This window comes from Marmota flaviventris, chromosome 12 (assembly GCF_047511675.1).
Source record: "Marmota flaviventris isolate mMarFla1 chromosome 12, mMarFla1.hap1, whole genome shotgun sequence".
Classification (NCBI taxonomy): domain Eukaryota; kingdom Metazoa; phylum Chordata; class Mammalia; order Rodentia; family Sciuridae; genus Marmota; species Marmota flaviventris.
This window is the reverse complement of record NC_092509.1, coordinates 85,327,387-85,336,066: the sequence shown is the minus strand read 5'-3', so window position 1 is coordinate 85,336,066 and position 8,680 is coordinate 85,327,387. Positions and strand designations below refer to the sequence as shown.

Sequence of the window (8,680 nt, the reverse complement as noted above, 5' to 3'; positions counted from 1 at the left end):
CTTGCCTCATTTGAATAGCTACCCCTCAATAAAAGGGGTCAGCACATGCTCTCTATTTCTCTCTTCCTGCGGACCCTTAAGGTCAGAGGAGCTGTCACTGCAACCCCAAAGAAAAAGGTATTTGTGTCTCTTGTGTGGTTATTTCATGCAGCCCAATTAGCCCAGTTTACCTGGAGTGAACCCTGAGCCTTTTAGTCGAGAGAACAGAAACCCGGCATGTAGGGTTAGAACTCCTATCCTGAGAAATCACGCAATATAAAGAAATAAAGTGTATTCAAGGTGTGAGGATTGTGGCTCAGTGGTAGAAAGCTTGCCTAGCTTGAGTGAGGCGCTGGGTTCCATCCTCAGCACCACATAAAGATAAAATTAAGTTATTGTTTCCAACTAAAAAAAAAAACAAAATATTTTTTTAAATTCAAATTGGAAGAGGAAGTCAAATTTTCATCTTTTCCAGATGACAACATTTTACATATAGAAAACCCTAAAGATTCCACACAAAAATACTTTTAACTAATGCATTATACAGAGTTTTGGAATATTAAATCAACATATTAAGAACTGTAATGGTGCCTTATGCCTAAAGAAAAGTATTTGAAATAGAAATGAAGACAAAAATCCCACTTATAATAGCTACAGGTACCTATGAATAAATTTAACCCAATCAGTGAAAGATCCCTACCATGAAATTTGTGAAACAGGATGAAAGATACTGAAGAAAATACAAGGATGAAGTGGCATTCCATGATCATAGATTGGATGAATCGATGTTCTTAAATATTAATACTAACCAAAACAATCTACAGATTAAATACAATTCCTATAAAAATATAATTCCATCCTTCACAAAACTAGACAAAAACACTTCTAAAATTTGTATGGAACTAGAAAAGCCAGAAAAAAGACAGAAGCATTACACTACCTGGCTTTAAAATATACTACAAAGCCATAATAATCAAAACAGCATAATACTGGCATAAACAGATTGATAAAGAGAACCAAAAGCCTAAAATAAACCCACATATCTTTGGTCAATTGAGTTTGGCAAAGATGTTAAGAATATGAATTATAGAAAGAACATTTTTTTAATAAATAGTGCTGGGTAAATTGAGTATCCACAAATGGAAGAATGAAACTAGACCTCTATCTTTTACCCATTTCAAAATGAAATCAAATAAATTTAAGATTAAATGTAAGATCTGATTCAATAAAATGACTAAAAGGAAACAAAAGAAAAAATATTTTTTGTTGGACAAGATCCCCAATTAGGGAAAATACAAGCAAACATATAGACTAATTTGAATACATTGAACCAAAAATTTTCTGAAAAACAAAGGAAGTCATCATCAGAGTGAAGAAATAGCCCAATAATTGTTGAGGATATTTGCAAACTATTAGACTGATGAGGAATTCAAAAAATTCAATGGAAGTAAAACCTAACAAAAAATGTGCAATAGATTTAAAAACATTATTCAGAAGACATGCAAATGACCAATTGGGATAGTTGAAAATGTTCAACATCACTAATCATCAGAGAAATGCAAATCAAAATAAAAATGAGATGTTCCCATGCTATAGTAAAAATACCTTTTATGAAAAAGACTAAAGTACAAATAGGGATGTAGAGAAAAGGGAAGCCTTGAACACTGTTGTTGGAATTGTAATTTAGTACAGATGTTATGAAAAACACTAGGGTTTCTCAAAAAATTAAAAAGAGAACTACCATTTGATTGAGTAATCCCCCCCTGGGTAAATATTTAAAATAAATAAATCAGTATGTGGAAGAAACATTTTTATTCCCTTGTACATTAAAGCAACATTCACAATAGCTAAGAAATGCAAACAAATTGACTATCCATCAATTTATGAATGGATAAATAAAATATGATACAAATACATAATGGACTATGATTTAGTCTTCAACAAAAAAAAGAATGAATGGAATCCTCTCATTTGAGATCACATGGATGTTATTTAGAGATCATAATGTTAAGTAAGCTGAGAACATGGAGAAAAGTACAGCATGATCTTATTCATATGTGGAATTTAAAATGTTTACTCCATGGAAATAGAGAGGACAATTATTACCAGAAGCATGGAAAAGAGAAAGAGTAAACAACATATAGTACTATAGTTGGATTGGAGTAAGAAGTTCTGATTTGCTATTCCACAGAAATGTAATTATAGGTAGCAATTATGTACTTCATATCTCAAAAAAAGATATAAAAATGGAATTTGCTTTCCTCAAAAAATAATGATAAACATCTGAAGAGATAGATATGTTTAACCTGATTTTACTTTGCACACATGTAGTGAAACATAATAGTGTAGGCCATTAAAATGTACAATATTTATATATAAGTTAAAATAAATTTAGTTTGCATTAAAGACTATTAGGTTCTGTTTTCAAATATAAATCAACATTTAACACAATAAATCAACTGATACTATGTTCTTAGATTAATCTCCCCTTTCTTTCATAATTAATTACAAGATGGCATTGTTTTTTTTCATGCTATGGAAAAATTCCATTACTCCATTAAAGAAAAAAATCCTCACATGATATACAATATGATTTGTTTAATCTATGTAATTCTCATATTTTCTATAGAATATGTATTATAATTAATAAATTATGCTAAGAGTATACCACCATTTAATAGATTTTCTCCTAAGCTCTCTTTCCTCCAATGATCCATGTGTTCCCCATGAATAGCTTTGTGTGCTGGCCTCCTTTTGATTGTAAGGTATGGATAGCAATTTTGAACCTCTTAAATATTTGAACCTTTTAATATTTGTTGGACAACAGTATTGCTATCAGATAGAAAACTGTAGAGCAGGTAATAAGACAAATGTTAGGTTCTGTTTTGAGAAAGTGGGGAAACTGCATGCAGTGCCTATAATGGAATATAAATACAAGCCCAGGACCCAGGAATTCTGATTATGTGCTCTGGATAGATAACCCGCACATCTTAAAGATCTATGGACAAAACATTTATTTGGATGCAGTTTTGTGTTAGGTGACATTTGAAAAAAACTAGATGTCTATAATTACAGAAGTGGGCCAGGAATGGCGATGTACACCTGTAATCTTAGGGACTCCAGACAGAACCTGAGGCATAAAGGTCACAAGATTGAGGTGAGCCTTGGTCATTTAGTGAGACACTGCCTCAGAATAAAAAATAAAAAGGGATAGGGATGTAACTGGGGGAGTGCTTACCTAGCAGGATTCAGGCCCTGGATTCAATCCCCACCACCAAATCCTTATCCTACTTTTCCACCTCTGTGGGAGGCGGCCATGCCATGTGACCAGCATCTTCCTTCTTTGATTGGTTGAGGCCCTGTAGGTCACTTCCGGTGATCTGGCCACATTAAGTAGCCCTTAATGGCGGCCCCATCTTAGAAGTTATAAAAATGTCGCAAAACATGTCTTTGTGCATAGGCATGCCTTCCTCCAGCCCCAGGGGTCCAGTTACCTTACCTGTCCCTGTAACCCCACCCCTCTTGACCTTTATTGGATGGAAATTTCTAAAGAATGAGAGTCCCCCCAATAAAAGACCACTCCCAAGTTTTCCAGTGTGCACGCAAATTCTCTCTCTCTCTCTCTCTCTCTCTCTCTCTCTCTCTCTCTCTCTCTCTCTCCCTCTCTCCTCTCTCTCTCTCTCCCTCTTTCTCTCTCTCTCCAGCCTCTCCTGAGATTCCTCTCTCTCCCATTTGGGGAGCTTAAGGCCAAGGGCAGAGGAGCCATCCTGGGGCTTAAATTAAAGGTAAATTATGCATCTGTGTTATATTTGATACCTTAAGAAATTCACTGGAGTGACCTTTAGTTTAGCTGCCTGAGCTGGTCAGGGGCAGAACACCACCTCTCCTTCTTCCTCCTTCTCCTCCTCCTCATCAGACAAGTGGATTAAAAATGTGGTAGAATCTGGGCAGGGGCTGTGGCTTAGCAGTAGAGGCCTCGCACGTGTAGACCCTGGGTTCGATCCTCAGCACCACATAAAAATAAACAAGTGAAATTAAGGTATTGTGTCCAACTACAACAAAAATAAATAAATAAATATTTTAAATAAAATATGGTGGATACAAAACAAATACCTTTGGCAGTTAAAATACAATGATTGATAGATTTTAAAGTAGGAAACAAAGCAAAAGACCAAAACCATTATAAAAATATAAAAAAAGGCAACTCATAGTAATAATATTACGCATTTCAAAAGTAAGCATACATTTAAAGACAGATGAAATTTGTTTCTCTGAGGAGTGTGAGTAGTGACACAATTAAAAGAAAAAATTACAAATGAAATTAAAATGACAATGTTAACAGACTAATGATGCTAATACGTCATGAACTTTAGCATACCTTAATTCAATTTTCAGAAACAGACTACCAAACAAAAGATTAAATAGAATTAAGAGAGAAATTGCATGATGCATTTTAGTGTGATTGTTCTGTTGCTCCTTTTGTGCTCTCCCCAGCATAGTGATGATAATGTTCAGTGTTGGATTGGATTGCTAGACATGATTAATATGATCATGAAAATGAAGAAAAGAATTCATAGTCTCTATTTTATCGCAACTACAGAGGCTTTTCTTTATATGCATTGTCCAAAAGAGCAGATCTGAAAAGCTTACATAAATGTCCTTAGACAGCTAATTATTTCTGTTAGTCAAATATAATTATTTCAAAAAGTATACCTTTCACTTTAACCTATAGCTATTTTCTGGTACACTTTTGCAATATTTAATTCCAAATTATCATAAAAGAAGAATAAATTTAACTGATAATCAAATAAGCAAGGATTCCACAACACATATTAAGATTTTTAAGGAGGAAAACACCTTTTCATGTGATGTGAACAATAAGTTTTATTGAACTGAATTACTATTGATATAAGAGTTTCTGATGTTTATCAAATGCACAGCTAAACTGTAAGGTGACTTGGGCTGTTATGTGGGAAAAGATAAAACAAAAGGTACAGGAAAGCAAATAGAAGAGTATTATTACATGGATTAATTTGAAGATTTCCATTGTATTTTTAAGTTAAAACCAAAAGAATTGCAGTTCAGTTTTTTTTAATAGAACAGTATTTATAAAAGGATAATTTTGATCAAGTGGGATAATGACTATAAATTTGGTAGCATTGTGTTCAATAAATGGAATATTTTTATTGAATGTCAGTTATTTGTCATTCTAAAGTACTAGAATAATCCATTTTAACATAAAGTCTTTGATCAATGAGCATAATTTTTATGTGCTTGCTTTTCTTTCTTTTTTTTTAACCTTTTTTACTTTAAAATCTATTTACTTACAAGATTAAGATGCACTTAAATAGAAAATTAGAAAAACGGGGGAGGACTGTTCTCACTCTACATTAATCAAATTAAATTGTAATTGTCAATTTAATTAAGTACTTGAATGTTTAAAATTATTTTTAAATCAATGAATATTTTAGCTCTTCCAGAATAAGGTAGCCTGTGAGGTCTTACTCAATATTAATTTTTATAACACACAAGTTAATATTAGATGTGACTTTCTGAGGCTCCTTGTTTGTTCTGGCACGATTGGTCCAAGTTAGGGTTATCTAAAGTGGTAAGTACTTTTGGAGTTACAGGCAATGGGGGCTGGGGTCCTAAATTAAACAAATTGCATGTTTTTCTAAAGAATGAATAAAAAATCAGAATAATTTTTGATTAAGAAAATGTTTGAATTAATTGGATAATATGTGGCTTGTTAATTTTTTGGCTCACTGACCAGAACCAATATTATCTGTGGGGCACATTAATGGAAAACTAATTTTATTGATATATAATAAAAACATGTGAGTCATGAAAAAACATAATACATTTTGGTTTCTTTATCTGGCAGTGTAACAAGTGTGTTTTTTTCCAATGGCATTGCATAAATAAGTAGACATTTGAATGCCTTTTTTTCCCCCCAAATGGAAATAAAATTTGCTACTTTTCCTTGAATCCGGCATTACGTTTCACTTAATTCACACTTTAATCTTAAATATACATAGTATTTATAGTTTGTTTGCAAATTTTTGTTTGTATCTAGAATTTTCTTGTTATACTTTAGCCTATTTTAGTGCCGCACTACATTTATTATTGTAATACTAGAAAAAAGTTCATGTACGTCAGAATAAGCTTTCTTAATAATACATGCATCATCCAAATTTCTCCAAGTAATTCAGATTTATTGTTTTTGATCAATGTATAATTATTTCTAAAAAATTAAAATTTCCCTATGTTTTGACAATTGTAATTTTAAAGATATCATAGATTATTGTATGAAAACTAACTTAATTGAAAAAGTATTTTCAAAATTGTGAGCATAAGATTTCTCACTGTTAGTTCAAATATTATTATGTATCATCTTAATTGTTTTGAATTTTTATATATAAAATATAATAATTGGTAAATGTATATGTGGCTATTTTAAGTATCTCACTTAAACATTTAGAATATTTCCAAACTGTGGAACAGTGTATGCTAGAAATCAATTATATACTTTTTTAAGTGGCAACTAGATTAAATACTCATTTTATTTATAGTTCTTACACTAAAATATGCATGATGGATTTCTATTATGATTGAAACCAGGACATGGAAATAAATACAATTTAATTGTATGATCAACTTGTTAAACTACTGATTTTTAAAAGGTTGATAGGTATATTTTAAAATCTCAAATATGTATATGTATTTTATGTTCATTATTGAAATTATGATTCTTCTTTTGTAGACATATTGCTTACTTATATTCTACCAAAAAATAATTATATTGAAATCTTCAGATTCCCTTTTTTTTTTTTACCAGTCACAATTTTATTTTATTTGGTACTTAGGACTGAACCAAGAGGTACTTTACCACTGAATTACATCCCTTTATTTTTGTTCATATTTTAAAAATTTGAGACAGTGTCTTGCTCAGTGGCTGAGGCTGGCCTGGAATTTGCAATCCTTTTGCCTCAGCTTCCCAAATTACGGGGATTACAGATATATGCACCACCACACTTGGCAACCAGTCACCATTTAATTGAATTAGACTTCAATACAGGGAGGATTGTGTCTCTCCAAGTAACCTTCACTGAGGCAGATTACATTCCTCTAATACATGGAAAGATGGTACTTTCTTCTCATAATCACTGAGGAAGAAATTTTCTCTCTTGATGGGCCGACACTACTTCTTTTTTGTTGCTCTTTTCCCTTCTCCTTTATTTGGTTTCCCCTTTCCAAGAAGCTTCTTTAGACACTTTTGCTCATCCTTAAAATCCTGATGCTTATCTCTGTACAGGCCAAGAAAATGCAGTCTGCCCATGAGGGCAAAATATGTGTTGTGATTTGGGTACCAGTCATATGTCTCCTTCCTCTTGGCCAATGGCTGCTCACTGAATAGTTTCACTATTTTCATGGATTTGGAATCAGTTGGCCTGGAAACTTCACCGAAGAGCCGGGCACTCAGAGTCATGTGCAAAGCATATTCTGAAAGCGAAGACATTTCTTGAGGAGCTAAGAGACTCCTGGTCCTGACCTGCCTCACCCACAGGCCTCAAATTACATTTCTTAATCTCTGTTTCCTAGTTAGTTTTGTTACATTAATCTTATTATTTCTAACATGTTCAAATATTAATGTCTTTCTATTTTTTTTCCTCTATTTTCTTAACTATGCTCAAAGACTTTTCTTAATGTTGGACTTTTTACTAATTCATTTATTTTTACTTAGTTATAATTACTTGCTTACATTAGATTTTTTTGTACTTCATTATCATAACTTTGTTGACTCACAATTATTTCTAATAGATTTTTTTATTTCAAAAATATATTTCTTGTATATATTAAGGGGTTGAGATATACTTCAGTGTCCTGGTTTCAATCAAAAGCACAGCCAAAAACAACAAACAAATATAGAAAAAACATATTGAGTGATCCAAAAGCAATTTGTCTATGTCCTATGTCTACAAAATTGAAAATACGCATTTAAAAAAATTTTCATCTTTTGACTAAAAGTTTATTTATTTATTGTTTGCACTTATTTTTATTTTAACATCCTAAATGAATATATGTACATTTCATTAAGATGTTTTTAGTGGTTTAAACCACTAAATGAATGATCAATTTTTCTAAATGCATATTTCTGAGTATTGTAGAACTTTAAAAAAACAATCAATTTTAATGATCATAATGTTAATTTTATCTATTTTTCTCATTTTCCTATTTAAACATATACAAGCATATATCAGGAAATAAATATTACTTCCTTCTATAGAAAAATATTTTTATTCATTCTGTTTATACATATATGACACTAAAGTCATATATGAAATAGAAATCTGTAGTCTTATATAGCCAAAAGCTTTCTAATACTACATTAGAAACTGCTGAATGTATTTTATTTAATATATTTGCAATCACTTGAAAACAACTTGCATGAATAATCTTTCAGCATTACAAGTAATGCTTCTATATGTGTGTATGTCATTTGCTGGTTGAAATACTTGAATTATTAACTGCAGGATATAATCAATAAGTTTAGTTTGATTCATGCTTACTTTTAAGATTTCTTTCATTTCTTGGAGTTCCTCTGAAGTAATTTGTTTTTGCTTTTTATTATTTTAATACTGTTTTTTAACTTCGTTTGTATTATAATGTTAAAATAATAAAAGGAGTAATGATTTTCTAC

The 8,680-nt window shown here is 31.5% G+C and overlaps 1 pseudogene; it reads right to left on the bottom strand.

Moving 5' to 3' along the window:
- Positions 1–7,180: 7,180 nt before the first annotated feature.
- On the bottom strand, positions 7,181–7,498 carry LOC114103195 (small ribosomal subunit protein mS33 pseudogene; annotated as a pseudogene).
- Between the last annotated feature and the right edge of the window lie 1,182 nt (positions 7,499–8,680).